Here is a 20,183-nt window from a genome sequence, read left to right on the forward strand (position 1 = left end):
GTCTAATACCTGCCCTGGGAACAGTAGACAGAGGGAGGAGAGGGAAAAGGAGGCAGAGGAAGCCTTAGGAATGAGACTATGGGGGGATTTTCTATCCTGGCCTTGGATTCTTTCTTCATGGCCAGTTGAGGATCTCTGCTGGTGTGGATGAATTATTCTGAAAACTATCCACAGGCTCCCTGAAGACCAAAAGGAGAAAGTAGAATGTGTTTGGAGGTCTACCATATTATCACAGAAAGAAATTCCTTGAAGACTAATGTCTTGGAAAGGAGAAAAAAATGAAATCAGAGTAGTCAGGAAGGACAAGTTGGAAAAATACATTCATATAAAATAAATCATGTGGAAAAATCCAAGCAAGTAACCACTTGGCTTGATTCTCTTTATTTATTTTTATTTTTTGCCAGTCCTAGGGCTTGAACTCAGGGCCTGGGCACTGTCCCTGAGCTTCCTTTGCTCAAGACAAGTACTCAACCATGTGAGCCACAGCACCATTTCTGTTCACATACTTTCTGTGTATGTGGAACTGAGGAATCGAACTCAGAGCTTCATGCATATTAGGCAAGCACTCTACCACTAAGCCGCATTCCCAGCCTTACCTATCCCTTCTATTTTTCAACTCTAGATATGCTTGTCATCTTTACAGCTCAATCAGTCTAATGACTATTTCAGCATAAGGAACAGAGATAGTCACCAAGATTGAATGGAATAAATAAATAGGAATAAGAAGCATGAAGGCTTGCAAAAACCAAGGCTAGTCTTAAAAGTATTGTAGAAAACAGAAGCAGCAAGCTCTGTCCTGAAAACATGCTAATTCACACATGCTAATTCAGTAGGCACATGCAATCAATAGTCATTGGAGCTATTTCCCAAGAGAATCCCCAAGTTTCAGATGCAAAAAGTAAGACCCAGTGGATAAGGGACTTGTCTATAGCCAAACGTTCAGTCAACAGAAGACCTAGGCTGTGAACCCAGGCATCTGTCTCTAGTGTCAATGTTCTGAACTGTGACCCTGCCCTGCTCTTCCAAGACAGATGTGAAGGATACTGGAGGCTAAACCCCAGGCTGCTTTCTGCTAAGTTGGAGGAGAAGAGCATTAAGGAGAAGGAAGTTCAGGCAAATGAAAGCAAGTGTGCTCTGACTATGGGCCACAAGAAGCAGAAGGCCAACCCAAGAGCCAGACAAACACATCAGAACTCATGTGAAGAAAATTGAGCAAAGGGCTACCTACCTCCTTAGGAAACTCTAAAATTCACTGAAGCCTAAACCAGTCTTCAAAGCCAAACTGAATCCACAGGCTCCTCTTGTACACCTCTTATAGGTAACAAACATATCAAATCCCTATTCTTTTCTCCTCACAGATTGAAAAAATAAGCCCATACTAAGAAAGACTCAAGCATTTGGATTCTCCATTGCAACTAATCAGAACTCATGTGCATGGCTTAGAAATCCCCCTACCTCCTGAGTTAATAACAGAAGTACATATAAAACGTCACAGACAGGCTCGGAAGGTGGCTCAGTGTTAGAGTGCTTCCTTGCTTGCATGTGACCCTGGGTTCCATTTCTCAGCACCACATAAGCAGAAAAGGCCAGAAGTGGTGCTGTGGCTCAAGTGGCAGAGCGTTAGCCTTGAGCTGAGGGACAGTGCCCAGTCCCAGAGTTCAGGCCCCATGACTGAGACACACACACACACACACACACACACACACACACACACACACACACACACACACACACACACACACACACACACACAAAGTTACAGACAAAATACAGGCACTTGCAAAGCAAAATAGAACACTTAAAGATCCTAACCTCTATAAATACTTGAATAAAAACCTAAAACAGTCCCTGGCCTTGTCTTTAGTAAGCTCCCACATATTTTATTAGGATTACTCTGTTCTATCTGGTCTTTAAAAGTTTCAAAACTAACTCCACCCATGGTTTAAAAAACTAAAAGCCGGGTTAGAGGTGGTTGGTCTGGGAGGGATGGAAGATGGAAATGGTATGGTTAAAATTCATCAGGTTTGGGACCCACGAAGAGGAGTAAGCGGGAGAAAGGAAATGAGCTCTGAAAGGGAATTCACACAGGAATGGCTATGCAGGCGGGTGTGCATTTGTGTGTCCACGTGAGTGCACACATGTGCACACACATGGGCAGAGACAGCTGCCACTGAGGAAGGAATAGCTCCCCTTGGCTCTCCTTAAGCTTCCTCGAGGCTGACGCATTTGCTCACCAGGCACATTCCCCCAAATCTCATAGCTCTACTAACCATGCAAAATCTTCTGTGCCTCAGAGACCCTAGCTCCCCTTCTCCACCATGACCAGAGCCTGGGAAGCCCCACAGCAGAGCAAGTAGGAAGTTACTGATCTCCAAGGATGAGTTAATATGGGAGAGAAAAAATGACAGAACTTGAGAAGTCTCTAGAAGCCACATACTCAAATGCCTAGGGATGGAGCATTGGAGAAATGGAAGTGCAGGAAGAGAGACAACAGAGAATTAAACCTGTTAAATGTCTTTACATTTTATAAAGTGCCAACGTGAAGCTAGCTATACTTTGCCCACACAGTAAATACAAGATTACTAGGCAATTATATTTAAACATTACAGAACCTCTGAAAATAATTGCCATGTTCAGGGCAGTTTTTCAATCCCTTGATAACAATATAGTTTAATGGATAGAAACAACTATATCATTTATTCCTCTTACATAAAACGCTGCCAACCATGTAAGTACATGATCAATAATAGAGGTTTACAGTGGGTGTGCAGTCGTCCCCCGAGCTACAGCCCATGTAAAGCAATAAGAAGTAAAATGAGATGCAGAAAAAGAAAATATGATAGGAAGTGCATCAGCAGAAAAGGCCCCAAAGGCTTCTCAATGCCTTTATTTTTATGGTTCACAAGGAACAATGTCAAAGCTAAATGGGGTGCTTTTAAAGGATTTAAATCAGCTGTAAAATGTAGCTTTTGGATTGGAAGTTTTACTGCAATGTTTTGGGACATAATGGAAACAAGGATTGGAATTGTGGGAGGGACTTGGAGGATGGATGAGAAGAGAGCATAGTAGAGTGGAGAGAGCACTTACCTTTTGATTTCAGGTTTTCTTTCACAATTAAATATTGGTAGAGGGAGGCCTGGATCATTTGCAAGTGTTAATTTTACTGAAAAGGATATTTATTCCCAGGTCAGCCATTAGGTACTCTGAGGAGAATTTCTAACGTTGATTCAGTAATTGACTACTCTTTGGAAAAGAAAAATGCAGAGTTACTGATGGGATGGATGTCTGAGGCAGGAGATGGGGGAGTATTTGCAAGAGTCTGATGGGGTGGGCTGGGGGGTGGGGTAGTGTTTGTGGTGAAGGAGTTGGGCCAAGGCCTCTAATGTCCATCCATCAACAACGTTCTTCTTACAGAGGCTAGCCCCATATCTTGTGAACAACCTTTTCCTCCTTAATAATTGCTTAGGAAATGCAGTAAGCCTGAAAATAGTAGATTCCAGGCACTGTCCTAGCACTTCCTTGCTTTACCTCATTAAGTCTTAGTAAAATCTCCTGAGGTGTGTGATAGCATTATTCCAAATATGACAAGTGGGAATTGAAATTGAAAGGCTACATTTGCAGCCAGAGTTATTCAAAGTGTTCCTTATAAGGCTGAGATCATAGCCTCCCTCCCTCTCTTCCTCCCTCCCATCCTTCCTCCCTTCCCTTTCACTCTCCTTCCTTCCTTCCTTCCTTCCTTCCTTCCTTCCTTCCTTCCTTCCTTCCTTCCTTCCTTCCTTCCTTCCTTCCTTCCTCCCATTCATTTGTTTATTATGTTTGGGCTTTAACTCATGACTTCACTTGGCTTTTTCACTAAAAGCAGGCACTCTACCACTTGAACCAAACTTCTACATCTGGCTTTTTTCAGGTTAACTTGACATAAGAGTATCACATTCCTTTCTGACCAGACTGGCTTTGAACCACAGTCATCAGATCTCATCCTCCTAAGGAGCTATTATTACAGGCGTGAGCCACCAATGGCCAGCTACAGCGTCTTAATATTATAGCTTCCTTGTGTCTTCATGCATGTAGTGGGATATTTATGCTTCAAGGCTCAGCTCAATGTCTCCATGCACCATGAAGCTTCCAGGATTTCTCCTCCCATAGGATTTCCATATCACTTTCGTCTCCCCAGTACCCAAACTGTCTACATATTGTCTGCATAATTCCACAGGTTCTGGTTTTAATTCTTTAAAGATGCTATGGACTTAAGATTAGATATACATAGGGATATTAATCAAAGGGAAACTGAGTGAAGCCAGCAGTCTCAAGGCCATGAATCTATTTGGGTTATAAAAAATTAAAAGGAAGAAAATAAGAAATCAATTATATTCAAAAGAGACCATTTGAAAAAAAGGAAGGAGACTGGTTTGATGGAGAAAAGGAGATCAAGGAAGACAGCCAGATGCGTTCTCTAGTATCTCAGTACAGAACTGGTTTCTCTAGTTTGGTGGTTCTCAAAGGTGCATGGGCATCAGAATCACTTGCAAGCCTTCTTCAAACAGATATTGGTGTCTTTTTGTCCCATGCAAGTTTCTGTTTCAGTAGGTCTACCTTTTAACGAGGGACCAGGAGATGCTGATGCTGCTTACCCACAATGCTTCTTGGCCCTCCTGCATGTTACAGAGAGCTGAGGTGGAGGAGAAAGAGCAGCAGACAGCCCCACTCCACACCAATGAAACCAGAATCTCTGGGGATGGATCTGCTCTAACCAACCATCAGAGGTGTTATCCCTGCATGAAGTCAGCCCTATTAAAAAATCTCCAAAACATTTTGGGGATCCAGGGATCTTGTTCCAGGGTCTTTGAAAGAATGCATTTGGTAACGAGAAGAGATTTGCTTTTGAAGAGAAAACAAAAACATCTATGTTGGCTCAAGTGAGAGGTAAGATCATTCTTCAGTAGTTTGGCAGGTAGAGCCCCTCTCTGAGATTGAGGCCTGAGGTCACCTGAAAGGTAAGGGGTCTCTCATTGCAACAATGAGATGTACAAATTGTTATGTTGAAAAAAGAACTTGACAACTTTGGCAGGGGGGAGGTAAGGGTGTGGGGGGAAGGGGGGGCGGGGGAAGCGGGGAGATGGGAAGGGCTGGGAAGGGGAAACAAAGGAGGAGGCAACAATGCTTGATAAGAAATGTACTTATTATCTTGCCCATGTAATTGTAACCCCTCTGTACAGTATTTTCACAATAAAAAATGAATAAATAAAAAAGAAAATAGATTAATGTCATGTATACATCTACATACATATCTCTATACTACATATGTAATATATGTGATATGTACACATAAAATGGTTTTTTTCTTTGTGTTGAACATTGCAGAGAATCAGTATATTTGTCAATCAAATTAATTAAATGTTATTATGGCTACAATAAAACTCTAAGGCTACTGGAAAAAAATAAAATATTACTTTAGAACAGAAACAACTTAAGTCAAAAAAATGAATGATTTCATCAAAATAACATTGAGATACCGCCTCACCCCAATTAGAATGGCTAAAATTAGAAACTCTAATAACAACAGATGCTGGAGGGGATGTGGACAGAAGGGAACCTTACTGCATTGTTGGTGGAAGTGTAAACTTGTTCAACCACTTTGGAAAGCAGTATGGAGTTTCCTCAAAAGACTCCACATAGAGCTCCCCTATAACCCAGCAATCCCACTTTTGGGCATTTACCCAAATGATCACAAACAAGGCCATACTAAAGCTACCAGTAAACTATGTTTATTGCAGCATTATTCACCATAGCTAAGATATGGAACCAACCCAGATGCCCCCCAGTAGATGAATGGATCAAGAAAATGTGGTATATATACACAATGGAATTCTATGCCTCTATCAGAAAGAATGACACTGCCCCATTTGTTAGGAAATGGAAAGACTTGGAAAAAATTATATTAAGTGAAGTAAGCCAGGCCCAAAGAAACATAGGTCCCATGGTTTCCCTTATTTGAAATAACTGGTATATGTCTGGGACAAATAGAAAAGGTCAAAAGCTATGTGCATATGACCAGATAAGATGAAGTTAAGTGAAGTGAACCCTAAGATAAGGACACAAATGGTTTTTTTTTCTTTCTTGCTATTGTTTCTAATGTATTTATAAGGTACCATGTGATTTTTTTTGTTGCTTTGTATGTTTCTCCCCCATGGTATAACCACTGTTTTCACTGTATTTGATGTCAATATAATGGGGGGGAGGGCAAAAATAGGTAAGGGGTCTCTCATGCCTTTGTTTTTATTCCATTATATTTCCATTATCAAGGCTATAATCATCTCCATCAACTTAGTATTCATTCTGTCCACTTTTTCCAAATCATGGGCCATATAATCAAAGCCATACCAAGTCAGCCAACTAATTTAATTGAGGTAGGTGCCAGGTTCCTGCAGTCCTACAACCAAAAGGACACACCATGTCTAGAATTCCACTAAGTCATTAATCAGTGATTCCAGACATCCTTAGTGAATTATTTATCCATCGGGGTGACAGGAAAGTCAAATTCATTGACTCTCAAATATTTAACGGAGTGCCTGCAAGTCCTTTCTTAGATAATTATTATTACTGAGCATCTACAAACACTTAACAACCATATGACAAGAATAGAACCAGGAAAGTTCTTCTGTTCTGAATCTGTTATTGGCCATCCCACTCAATCTTCAAATGACACAAAGCCCAACCCTTAATTGTACTAGTTCTCTTACTGAAAGAGTATTTCCTAACCTTTCCACCAATGAGAAAAAGGTGTCTTTTAGATGCCATTCATGGGTGTATTCATCTTCATCAAAATGAATCTTCTCCAGGAAATCTCTCCTGGAGATGAATCTTCTCCAGGAACTCTGTCCTGACTTTGACTCAGCTACTTCTCACCAGCAAATACTGTTGAGCTCACAGTTATTGTTTCCATTCATTGATATGCTGCTTTGTAATTGTCCCCAAGATCTTCACTTCTTTATATGTAACGAATTTACTGTGCCACCATTTTGTGTCCAATCACTGTTACCTGTCCCGCAGCACCTATATACACACAGCACCTATATACACGGTACGTGTGCTCATGCTCTGAGTTTGATAATGCTTGTTAATGAAGGGAACCTGAAGCATGATGGGTGTCCAGTCGTGTTTTCATACGTGAATCACCAGGAATGCCTGAGGCAGAACACAACTGTGGTCTAGAAAGTGCTTGCAGTTGCTTCATGTAGAAACTCACTGGAGACAGTTCCTAAATTTTGAAATTTTCTCTGCTCCTTTGGAATCTGTTTCTCAACCATGACTATTCCATTTTTCAGGGTTCCTTTCCAAATGCATTCCACTCATGGGTGTATTCATTTTATCCAATCATTAGGATATTAAAGAGATCTCCCCCCATTCACTCTTAGTAATAGTGCTGAGCCTTGAGCTCTAACTTGGCTTTTTTTGTTCAAGGCTGGTACTCTATCAGTTTAGCCACACTTGTACTCCCAAAATTTTGTTGGTTAATCAGAGATAAGAGTCCCATAGACTTTTCTGCCCTAGCTGACTTCAAACTTCGATTCTCAGATCTCAGCCTTCTGAGTAGGATTATATGTTTGAACCATAAGTACCCAGAAAGAACTTCATTTGTAAAAGTCAAATTTTCTTTAGATTTAGAACAGTAAAGAACTATCACCTACCTGAGAACTCTTGTTTGGATATATAATTTGAAGTTATTTCCATAAAACCTGCAACATTTCTTTTATTGGATTCTATACTGACTGCTTTTGGCTAGATTCACACCCTACAATTCCAATGGGTGTGAGCCAAACCAACATAGTTTTGTAGCTAATAATAACAATAATAATGAGCACATTTCAAAAGTGCTAATTACAAATTCAGTTGGATTATGTTCTCATTATAAATGCTACAGGTTTTCTGCCAGGTTGGTACCTCATAACAGTATGTTTTCAAACACCTGTTTACCTTTATTGTCGCTAGATGGATTCAAAAAGAGAAACTTTAAGAAGTTGAGATGCATATTAAATCTTGATATGTCTTTTTAAAATAGGAATATTTTACCCAGAGTTCTTTACTGTGAGAGAAAAATGAGCAATTACATGTTTGTGTGTATTTGTGTGTATTTGTTGCATATATGTGTGTTTATAGATAAAGAATATGGAAATCTTTAAGTTCTTCAGTTATCCAAAAGGGAGAAACAGAATTTTCTGGGTGAAATAAAACACATTTTTTCTCATAATTTCTTTTTTTTTTAATTTTATTTTATTTTATTTGGGAACATACTGTACAGAGGGGCTACAATTACATGGGCAGGATAATGCATACATTTCTTACCAAGCATTGCAGCCTCCTCCTTTGTTTACCCTTTACCTCCCTTCCCAGCCTCCCCCCTCCCCCACCCAATTATACTCCCCTCCCCCCCACACACCGACATTGTAAAGTTGGTTTTGACATGACATTTTGTACTTCTCATTGTTGCAACAGGTCCACCTGAATCCTTAAACAACTTGTTTGTCCCCATCTCCTCCACATGTTATACTGACATCAAATATAGTGAAAGCGGGGGTTACACTGTGGGGAAGGGACATACAAAGCAACAAAGAACTAATCTTATAAATGCGTTAGAAACACATGCCTGAAAGAAACGAAAACATTAAAATACATATTTAAGGGTTCATTTTCCTAACATCACATTATCTGACCTTTTCCGCTTGACTCATACCTATACTAGATATTGCAAATAAGGGAAACCATGGGACCTATGCTTCTTTGGGCCTGGCTTACTTCACTTAATATAATTTTTTCCAAACCTTTCCATTTCCTAACAAATGGGGAAATGTCATTCTTTCTGATGGAGGCATAGAATTCCATTGTGTATATATACCACATTTTCTTGATCCATTCATCTACTGAGGGGCATCTGGGTTGGTTCCATATCTTAGCTATGGTAAATAATGCTGCAATAAACATAGTTGTGCTGGTAGCTTTAGTGTGGTCTTGTTTGTAAACATTTGGGTAAATGCCCAAAAGTGGGATTGCTGGATCATAGGGGAGATCTATGTGAAGTCTTCTGAGGAACCTCCATACTGCTTTCCAAAGTGGTTGAACAAGTTTACATTCCCACCAACAATGAAGTAAGGTTCCTTTCTGTCCACATCCCCTCCAGCATCTGTTGTTGTTAGAGTTCTTGATTTTTGCTGTTCTAACTGGAGTGAGGTGATATCTCAATGTTGTTTTGATTTGCATTTCTTTTATGGCTAGGGATGTTGAACATTTCTTCATGTGTCTATTGGCCATCCTTCTTTCTTCTTCAGAGAAGCTTCTCTTTAAGTCTTTCGCCCACTTATTTATTGGGCAGTTGTTTCTTTGAGGATTTGTTGTTGGGTGGATTAATTTTTTGAGTTCCAAGTATATTTTAGATATGAGACCCTTGTCCGTTGTATGGCTAGTAAAGATCTTCTCCCAATTGGTGGGCTTTCTATTGATCTTGCTAGCTATGTCATTTGCCCTGCAGAAGCTCTGCAACTTTATGCAATCCCATTTGTCCAACCTTTCTTTGATTTGTTGTGCTTCCGGGTCTCTATTCAGAAAATTTCGGCCTGAGCCAAGGAGACCTAGGGTTTCTCCTATTCCATCCTGTAGTGTTTTCAGAGTGTCTGCTTTGAGTTCAAGGTCTTTGATCCATTTGGAGTTGATTCTGGTGCAGGGTGATATATAAGGATCTAGCTTTAGTTTTCTACATGTAGTTAACCAATTTTGCCAGCACCATTTACTGAAGAGGCTGTCTTTGTTCCATTCTATTGTTTTAGCTTCCTTATCGAAGATTAGATGGCTATAGGTCTGTAGGTTCATTTCTGGGTTTTCAATTCTATTCCATTGGTCCTGAGGTCTGTTCTTATGCCAATACCAAGCTGTTTTGATTACTATGGCTTTATAGTAGAGTTTGAAATTTGGTATTTGTATTCCTCCAGCAATTTTTAAATAAAAGAAAATTTTGCTAAGTAAAATGCTCATATTTATATTTATATATTCATACATGTTTTATATTTATATTTATATTTACATCACTATTACATGCAATTTGGAAAAGCCAGGCTATGATGATGTATACATTGTTGGATGAGATTTCCCTGCAAACAAATGTCATGTGGTAGTAAACAAGGCCTGAGAAGGATAACAAAGCCAAGAGGGAAGAGGCTGAACATGAACTCAGGAGACAGCATGGTTAGGGTAGGAAGGCAATTTTGCTTTCATAATTCAGCTCTTGCAATGTGATTGGTGACAGAATCTTCTTCAATAAGAAGTCACAGAACATATTCATGATGGGGCAGCCTTGGTTGTAGTCTTATTCCATATGTGCTATTCCTACTTGCAGAAGGCAGAAGATCAGAGATTGTTTATTTTAAACCTCATTTGAGAAGGATGATAGTTGTATTACCTAGTGGTTACCCATCCTGGCTGCACATTGGAGTCATCTAAAGCTTTCAAAACCTATCAGTGCCCTTCCCCAAAAGAAGGAGTCAGAACCCTGCAGGTATGGCTAGGTGGGAGTATTTTTTTAAAGCTCCACAGTGATTTTCACTGTGAAGTTGGTCTGAGAGCTTCTGTGTTAAGAAATAAGGAACTTGAACACCAGAGACTCATGCCTAGAATCATTAGGTACTCAAGAGTCTGGGACCAGGAAGCCTAAAGCAGGGATATTGTACATCTACAAAGATTATCACCCTTTTGCTCATATAAGGTGGCATCATAGGTTTCAAAGATTAAAAAGTAGGTACCTATTGGTTGGGTAGATCGCTTCCTAACTTATCACATCACTGAATCACTGGTCAGTCTACAAGTATAACTGGGATAAATACATCATCCTTAATGTGCCTGGCCCAAGTCAACTTGAATAAGGGGCAGCTCTATATAGGAAGTATCTCAAATCCCTCAAAAGCATCACTACCATAATTGACTCTAGCTCTAATCATTTAAGGAGGGCGATATCCTACATGATACCAAAAAAGATACCATAGAAATATACATCCCTGTCATCAGGTCTTTATTATGGTTTGGATATGAAATGTTTCCCCTCCCAGGCTCATGAGTTGAATGGTTGGTCCCCAGCTGGAGGTGGTATTTAGAGAGGTTCTCAAAACTGTGGAAAATGGACCAGGCTGGAGGGAGTAGGTCACTGGGGCTGTGACCTTGAAGGGCACATCTTACTTTAGCCCCTGTTTCTCTGTTTTCTGTCCACCATGAGGTAAAGAAGTTCCTCACTACACACTGCCACCCGCCTGGTGTTCTGTCCAAACACACAAGGCCAAGTAACCCTGGATTTGACCCCTCTAAACGTGTGCACAAAATAACTCTTTTTCTCCTGAAAATTGTTTTCTTGGATATTCTAGTGACAGCTCTACTAAAGAAACTAATATAAGACTACAGGTATTTCTTGATTGCCTTAATACATGCTCCAAAGAGAGAAAAGCAGAGATATCAAGATCTACAGGAGCATATTAACTATATACAATATTCACATACTCTTACTTAGATTCTGAATTAAAGAGACCAACTATTTTATTTTATTTTATTTGTGAAAATACTGTACAGAGGGGTTACAATTACATGGGCAAGATAGTGAGTACATTTCTTATCAAGCATTGTAGCCTCCTCCTTTGTTTACCCTTCCATTCCCTTCCCATCCTTCCTCTCCCCCCACCCAATCCTCCCCCCCCCAAGTTGTAAAGTTCGTTTTCAACATGACAACTTGTACTTCTCATTGTTGCAACAGGAAACCAACTATTTTAAAAAGATTTATTCAAGATAATTGGGTGAAATTTTGAACACAAATTGGCAATATTGAGGAATATGGAGTTTCAAAGAGACTGATAAAGATATGTGCTTACGTTTTAAAAAGTAAGTTAGATATGTGTTCATAACTATATGTATATGTATATATATGTATGTGTGTGTGAAAAATTATTGTGTCTAGAATTAGATTTTAAATATCCCGGTAACAAGTAAAAAAAAAAAAAGAAAAACAATTTTTTAAAAAAGTGATGGTTGGGGAATATATAAAATAAGAACAGCAGATGTCAATTGTTGAAGGTAGGTGATAGATGTGTAGGAGTCTATTAAACTAGCCTTGTTATTTTTGTGCATGTTTGGAAATTTCAAGACTCAAAGCCTCTATAGATGAGAATACAATATGTCCCTATCAGTTGATATTTACCTGAGCACCCTGATGACTAACCAGTGTTATTCCTGGATGACAAGTCTCTGAAACAGCAACATCCACTTCACTTCAGAGGACTTCTGAAGGACTAACACAGAAATTGAGAGGAACAGGCCAGGTGGCTTATGCCTGTAATGCTAGCTACTCAGGAGGCTGAGACATGGAGGACAGTGGATTGAATCCAGCCCAGGAAGAAAAGATCAAGAAATTCTATCTCCAATTAACCAACAAAAGTCAGAGCTGGTGGTGTGGCTCAAGTGGTAGATCTCCAGCCAGGATTGAACAGACAGAGGTTGAGCATGATACCCGGAGTTCACGATCTGGTACTGGCATAGATGTGACTCTTTAACTCAAAATGCTTCAAATCAAGCTGGATACTTATGTACTTAGAATGTAAAATTAAAAAAAAGAATTTAATCAAACTGCTGTTATAAAGCGTAATAGCATGAGCCACAAGATATGTGATAGGAGCCAATGGTACTCAAAATTCTTCAAGTGGAGGGATACAAAAAAGAGTCATAATATTTTTGTAGGATGCTATGCAATATTTTTTTAAAATCTGTCCATTTACTATTCTGAAAAGAAGCATAAAATTCTATTAAATAAAGTATTTCTGACAATAAGCAACAATACTTGATGCAAAAATAGACATAACTTCAACTAGAAAGAAAGCAGTATACTTTTTTTTTCTTTTTTGTGTATGTGCTACTGTGATTTGAACTCAGGGTTTCACACTTGACAGCCAGGAACTCTACCACTCTCCCCATGCCTCCTGGCCTTTCTGCTCTGGTTAGGGTCTCATTTTTCTTCTAGGTTGTCCTGGACTATGATACTCTTATTGACACTGGATTATAGGCATTAGGATGGTCAGTGGCAACTTATTAATATTTGTGTGTTGGTAGAAACTTGGGAAGCTTAAATATTCTCGAACATCTCCAATAGTGAACACCAGCATTTTTTAGCATATCTCCTTAGTCTTTCTTGACTGTTCAGTATTTGTCAAGCACAGCACAGTAGCCACCAGATAAATAAAATGAATGATGTCTCTGGGATTATTTAACTCACAACCAATGGAGGAGCTGGAAAATAAGTGGCTGAGCAAAACATTGTACAGTGTAGAAATGTAGCAAAGAAGATGTTAGTGGGGTATAACAACCATAATGGGGAGGATGGTGTGCACTCCAGGTAGAGAGCATATGTCAAAAAAAAAAAAAAAAAAAAAACCAAGGCATGGAAAACCTGGGAATGTTTGTAATTTTGAAGGCACATTGGAGGCTAGACATAAAGCAAGTTGCTATGTCCAGGTTAGCCCAGCAATGAAGATAAGAGTTAGGAGTTAGAACAGAAGTTATTTAAAGAAAGTAAAGCCAGAAAATGACACAATTGGGGTGGGGAATGTAGTCATGGAGATGGGAGGGCAGGGATGGTAAGGGAAAAACAAAGGAGGAGGCAACAATGCTTGATAAGAAATATACTCATTACCTTGCTCATGTAATTGTAACCCCTCTGTACCATATTTTCACAATAAAAACTTATTAATAATAAAAAGATTGTTTTTTAAAATAATAACTCTAGCAGCTATGTAAAGATAAGGATGGAGACACTGAAAACAGATGGAGTGTAGGGGAAAAAATAACAACCAAAACAAAAACTCAGTGTTGGGTGAGCTTGGATTCAACTTTTTCTCTCACTGGAATGCTCCACCATACAACAAGCCCAAAGCAACCATTTTGGGGCCTCAACTCTCAACCTAAAAATCTTAGCCTTACTCAGCATCCTGATTCCCCACCCAAACCCAACAGGCTTTCAGATTTCCAAGAGTTCTTTGGCTGGAAGTGGCAATATCTAACATTACTCCAAAACTTGAAAAATGTCTTAGTGAATATCAGTCCTTTGAGAGTCTTATCCAAGGAGGAACAAATTGGTCTATAAACCATAAAGATACACATGGGGTTCTGGGTCTCTTGAACCTGAGTTCAAACATATATATATCATGCCATATTTCCCTATAAAAGAGGTTGCATGAGGACTACATGAAATGGCAAATGCATGAATGGAGAGATACTTGTGTATATTTTAACAGTATTTTAAAGGCTTTTCTTGAGTCTAAGCTGGATTCACGCATGACTGTATGTATATGTGTGTATGAGCATATGTGTGATTGTGCATAATGCACCATTTCCAAATACAGTGCAATGTTGGGCAAGCTCATGCCCTTAAGAACTTTAACGTCTCCAGAGTGACTGTGCATTCTAAAGTTAGAATGAGCTCAGAACAATTCATTTGACTCCAGTGAAGAAAATTTTAGGCCAGATACAGTGCAAGTGTTCCCAGTTACTTAGACGCTGAGAGGAGGAGGATCACACTTCCAGGCCACCCTGGGCAACATTTTAATGAGACTTCAATCTCCACAAGATTGTGGTGCGCACCTGTTATTCCAGCTATGTAGAGGCATAGATATGGGCAATCATAGTCCAAAACTGACATTAGGCAAAAGGATGAGACCCTATCTGAAAAATAACAGAACAACTAGAAGCATGACTCTCGTGGTAGAGTACTTGCCTAGATCCTTAGTTCAAACCACATTACTACCAAAGAGAAAAAAGAAAATTAAAATGTGTTTTAACTATAGGAAGCACTGATTTGAAATCATTCGAACCTATTTTATTTTTAATAAGTTTTTTATTGTGAAAATACTGTACAGAGGGGTTACAATCACATGAGCAAGGTAATGAGTACATTTCTTATCAAGCACGTTGCCTCTTCCTTTGTTTTTCCCCTACCCATCCCTTCCCTCCCACCTCCACAACTACATTCCCCCCTTCATTTTCCCCCCGCCTCCGCCTAAATGCCTAAATTGTAAAGTTTGTTTTTTGACATAGCATCTCGTATATCTCATTGTTGCAATGGGTCAACCTGTATCTCTATTTAAACAATTTGTATTTTCCCTTCTGCTCCCCAATTATACCAACATCAAATACAGTGAAAACAGAGGTTTTAGAACCAGGCCCATGGATTTAGTGTCTGGACTAGAGCGAATGGAGACCATAAATAAAACTAAATAAATAAGCAATAGTATATTATTGATATCACTAGATCAGGGATGCTTTTTTTCAAAATGTTTATAACCCCAGAAAAGAGCATTATCTCATCAGAAGAAAGCAAATACCAGCCAAGGAATGACCGACCACCAACTGCAACAAGCAGCTTTCAATGTCATTGCAAGAAGATATTACAAAAGAGCCAAGACCTTCACCTAACCAACCACCCCAGGCATCCCAGGGGAGATGTAGGAGGTCTCTTAGCATTGCTGTGGGTTTGATCTACACCATGCCTTAATTGCTAGAACCCATCTTTGAGTAAATTGGGAAAGGCCTTGATGGAAGACCAATGATGCAATAGTGCCTGCAGTACTTTTCAGAGCAAGACTCACATCTTGGCACTAAAGCCGAGAACATTGCAATTGTGTTCTGAAGCCACCAAGCAAATTTGGGGCGGGGGAGGGTTACTTATTTATTTATTTTCAAAAGTCCGTCAAATTCAAAAAGCTTGAATCAAAATACTGAAGAGTGGCATTCTAGGGTGATATAATCCATTAAGATATTTAACTCAGCAGTGGTTGAGCTGCTTATAAAGACAGAAACAAATAGTGAGTTAAGGCATTAACTGCTTGCAGTTTTCAATCAAGATGCTAGGCAGAAGTATCCACCCAGCAACCAAAGAGACAGAAGACCTTCCATTTGAGTATAGTGTCTTTCCTAACCCAGCATCCCAAGACACTCACAAAGGCTGGCAGGAATTAAGTTCCAAATCACTGAAATCAGAAAGAAGAGCTACTCTCGATCTGTCATCAGGAAGCAAACTCTCCAAGGTGTATTTTTATCCCAGCCTCATTTCAGTTATGACAACTCACCTGGTTGGTTTCTGCCATTTGAGTAGAGCGACACATCAAAGTGACAGAACATCACTCTCTGTGTGCCTCATGCAATTTGACAGGGAGGAAAAACAAACCTGGGGGAGCAGATTTCAAGGTGTTTCCAAGATTTCTCCAGATTGGAAAGAGAATTAGGACACTGTTCACATGTTTTCCTATTCAAAGCCCTTCTCAAGTTGAAACTCCTGCCTCTTTGAGCTACATAAGTATTTATTTTATTCAGCTCTTTACTTGCTTATTTATTTTATCATTTTGATCTTGATGTATCTACCATTTTGCTTCCAATTTTTGTTGTTGTTTTTTATACCAGTCCTGAATCTTCAACTCGGGTCCTGGGCATTGTCCCTGAGCAATTTTACTCAAGGCTAGCACTCTACCACTGGAGCCACAGCTCCACTTCTGGCTTTTCTTTTTCCAGTTGATAATTTGAGATAAGAATTTCACAGACTTTCCTGCCCCAGTTGGCTTGAATCACAATTCTTAGATCTCAAGCCTCTTCAGTAACTAGGATTACAGTCATGAGCCACCAGTGTCTGGCTATGCTTCTAATTTTTTAAAACATGCAGCTCTCATCTGTAGTACTCCTGGTCTTGGTCTCAAACCCCAGATGTTTATGGTGAGCAGCATCTTTCACCTGGCTTAGCTACCAGGCTGCTGGGCTACTTTGTTTCTGTAGACTAATAGTCTCAAAATACTGTTTCTAATATGGGATAACTCTTTTTAATTCATATTGCCATACTTAGAAATGGATAGACATCACAATTGTTATGGACATTTTTTAAATCTAGTTGTCTATGTAATTTAGCCATCCTCATTTTCTAGTAAAGTTTATTTTTGTTTTCATTTCTGATAGCATTTCACTCTTTATATTTATTGTAATTACACATACATTTCAGCTTTTCCACCTGAATTTGTATGTCTGTGTATGTATTTCTGTGTATGTGAGTTTGTGTGTTTATATCCATGTGTGCCAGTACTGGCACTTGAACTCAAGGTCTCATGGTCTCCCTTAGCTCTATGTGCTCAAGGCTGGTATTCTACCAGTTGAGTACGACTTTCAGCTTTTTTTGCTGGATAATTGGAAATAAGTCTCTTGAATTTGAATGCCAGGGCTGGCTTCAAATGAGGATCCTCAAATCTCAGCCTCCTGAGTAGCTAGGAATACAGGAGTGAGCCACTGGTACCTGGCCACTTTTTGCTTCCTTTCTATACTTTTTCCTGTCTCTTCTTTCTTCTTTAACTTACTATGCAGTGGTTAAATTTCCTTTATTCTCATGTTTTCTCTATTGCACAGGAAGATGTACACTATTTCTGTCATTTTTAAAGATGACTCCTTTTTAGACATATAAATATATTTTACTAGCATACATTATTATATATGGGACAGTATAGTTGGGTATAAAATCAAGATTTTTTTTTGGCAGTTACTTCCATAAGCCTTCTTCTCCATTCTTTTCTTACTCTTACATTCTCCTTGGTGTGTCTAAGCCAATTTTAAATATTTTCGTGACTTAATCTGTCTATATGTTTTTTCTTTAACTGTTTTTAATAACTAATAATACTAATTACCTAATAATACTCTAATCAATTGCTTGAAGTTCTCTGGATTCTTTTTTATTAGTGTGTGGGAGGGTTATAATCACAGTCATTTTCAACTCCCTCTGGATGTCAAGCTCACTGTTCTAGTACTTCTCATTTGGGCTGAGGATTCTTACAATCCCTATGTCCTTAGGGACCTGCTTGTGTAACATCATACATCACATAACATTTCAATTGTTGATGAACCATACATGTGATGACGGTCACATAAGATTGTAATGGAACTACAAATTTTCTAGGGCCTGGTAGTTTTTCTGTAGCTGTTCTATGTTTAGATATACAAATGTTTACCATGCTTACAAATGTTTGCCATGGAGTTGTTGTTTCCGATGGTATTTGGCAGAGCAATGTTTTTGTTGTTGTTGTTGTTGTTGTTGTTTTTTGGGGGGGGTCCGGACGTGGGGCCTGAACTCTGGGCCTGGACGCTGTCCCTCAGCTCTTCAGCTCAAGGCTAGAGCTCTACCACTTGAGCCACAGCGCCACTCCGGCTTTTTTCTTTTTGCTTATGTGGTGCTGAGGAATCGAACCCAGGGCCTCAGGCATGCAAGGCAAGCGTTCTACCACTGAGCCATCTTCCCAGCCCCAGAGCAATGTTTTATACATTGCCTAGGAGCAATAGGTATAATCTAGGCTATACCCAATAGCCTAAGGATATAGTAGTCCATCCAGATGGATTTATATAAGTACTTTTGGTGATATTTACATTACAGCAATTTTTCCTAATAAAGCATTTCTCAGAGTTTAACCCCATGGGTAAGTAATGCATGATTGTGTTTAGAGACATGAGTAAACACATGCATGGACAATAAAATACATTAGAATTCCTTCAGATGACCTAATCCAAATTATTGTCAGAGACAGACTTCACATCCTCAGCCATTGAAATGAAAAGGATAAGAAGACATGACTAGAGCTAAATACAATAAGTAAGTAAGTAAATAGAATAAAGATAGGGTTGTCCCTGACTTACTTCTATTGTTCCTTCAGGCCTCAGTTAAAATAATACTTCTCAAGAAAATCAGTTGGCTTGTTATACATCCATCCCTCTCCTCACCCCCACCATCACACTCTCCCCAATGATGAAATTGTGTTGCTTGTCTTTCTAGGTAAATTAGAAGTACAAGAGCAAGATGATTCCTGCATTTATTTAACATGTGTTTATTGATCCCTGAAGCTATAGCAGTGTATGTGCTTCTCTCATGGAGCTTCTTATATTACAAAGAATGAACACAGAAGATAAACATGTAATCCAGATAATACACAACCGCGTAATAAAGCTTGATGAAGGCATAGAGAGTGGTAGAAGGCCAAAAGTCTCTCTGCTTTGAAAACCTGGGAGCCTCCTTCACAGAGACGAGGGAGCCAGCTGTGGCTGTGTTTGATGCAAGGGCACAAACCTTCCAATGAGCCAGGTGTTATGTTTGGGGAGATAAATGAGAGGTGAGGAGTGGATGATGGGCACAAACATCAAGGCAGGATAGCCTAGGGCTTTTCAGGCCACTGGAAGGACACGGGCCAGTATGAATGAGGCTTGATTATCACAGGTATGGGATGATGCATTATGCGCTTCAGAAGACTACCTCTGGCTGAACTGTTAGAAGAGAGGTGGGGGCACAAAGGCAAAGTGGGAAGGTAGAGCAATTGTTCAGGCAGATAAAAGATGAGCAATTAGAATAGTCACTGAAGAGGTGGGGAGAGGAGTCTGGGTTCTATATTTCCTCTGAGGGTTGAGTCATGGGGATTTGCTGCATGATTTTATAACTCCTGTGTAACTAAAGGGGCTATATTTGTGCTGTGAATACATGAGTGAGGGAATGAATGAATGATGACTTTCTTTGTGCAATGTTATTTTTACCAATGAAATAAAAATCATTCTGCTAAGAAACTATACGTGTTTTTGCAGCTCTGAATAAAGCAGGTTTAGTACTAGTTTTATTTACCAGATCTTCTTTCTTGCGCTATACTTTTATTTTGGCAAATTTTAGTTTTTTTCCAACATCTGCTGGAATGTGGACATACTAATATTTATTTATTCACTTATTTACTTTTAATTTTTGCTATTGTTTTAGTAAACCTGCATTTTTAATAGGAAGGAAATCCTTCAGATTTTTCCATCTTGGCATACTGGGTACTTGGATCAAATTCACTTCTTCTACTACACCTCCATTCCTCCAAGATTTACTCTTCATCAGCTCTATGACTGACACATAGGATTTCAATAAATTTATGTGAAGTCCTGCTTCATATTATGAGAAAAAAATTATATTTGGCTAAATAAACAAGATTCTTATTTCAGAATCACCACTGAACAGTTCTTATTTTCCTGTCAATTTGTTTCAGGACAATGCTCCACAGATTCACCTGATAACACTTACTGTGCAGTGAAAGACCTCAAGGCACACTTTAGATATTTTTCACATGAAA

The sequence above is a fragment of the Dipodomys merriami genome, unplaced genomic scaffold (assembly GCF_024711535.1).
Source record: "Dipodomys merriami isolate MVZ:Mamm:240054 unplaced genomic scaffold, mDipMer1.0.p SCAF_2, whole genome shotgun sequence".
Taxonomy (NCBI): Eukaryota; Metazoa; Chordata; class Mammalia; order Rodentia; family Heteromyidae; genus Dipodomys; species Dipodomys merriami.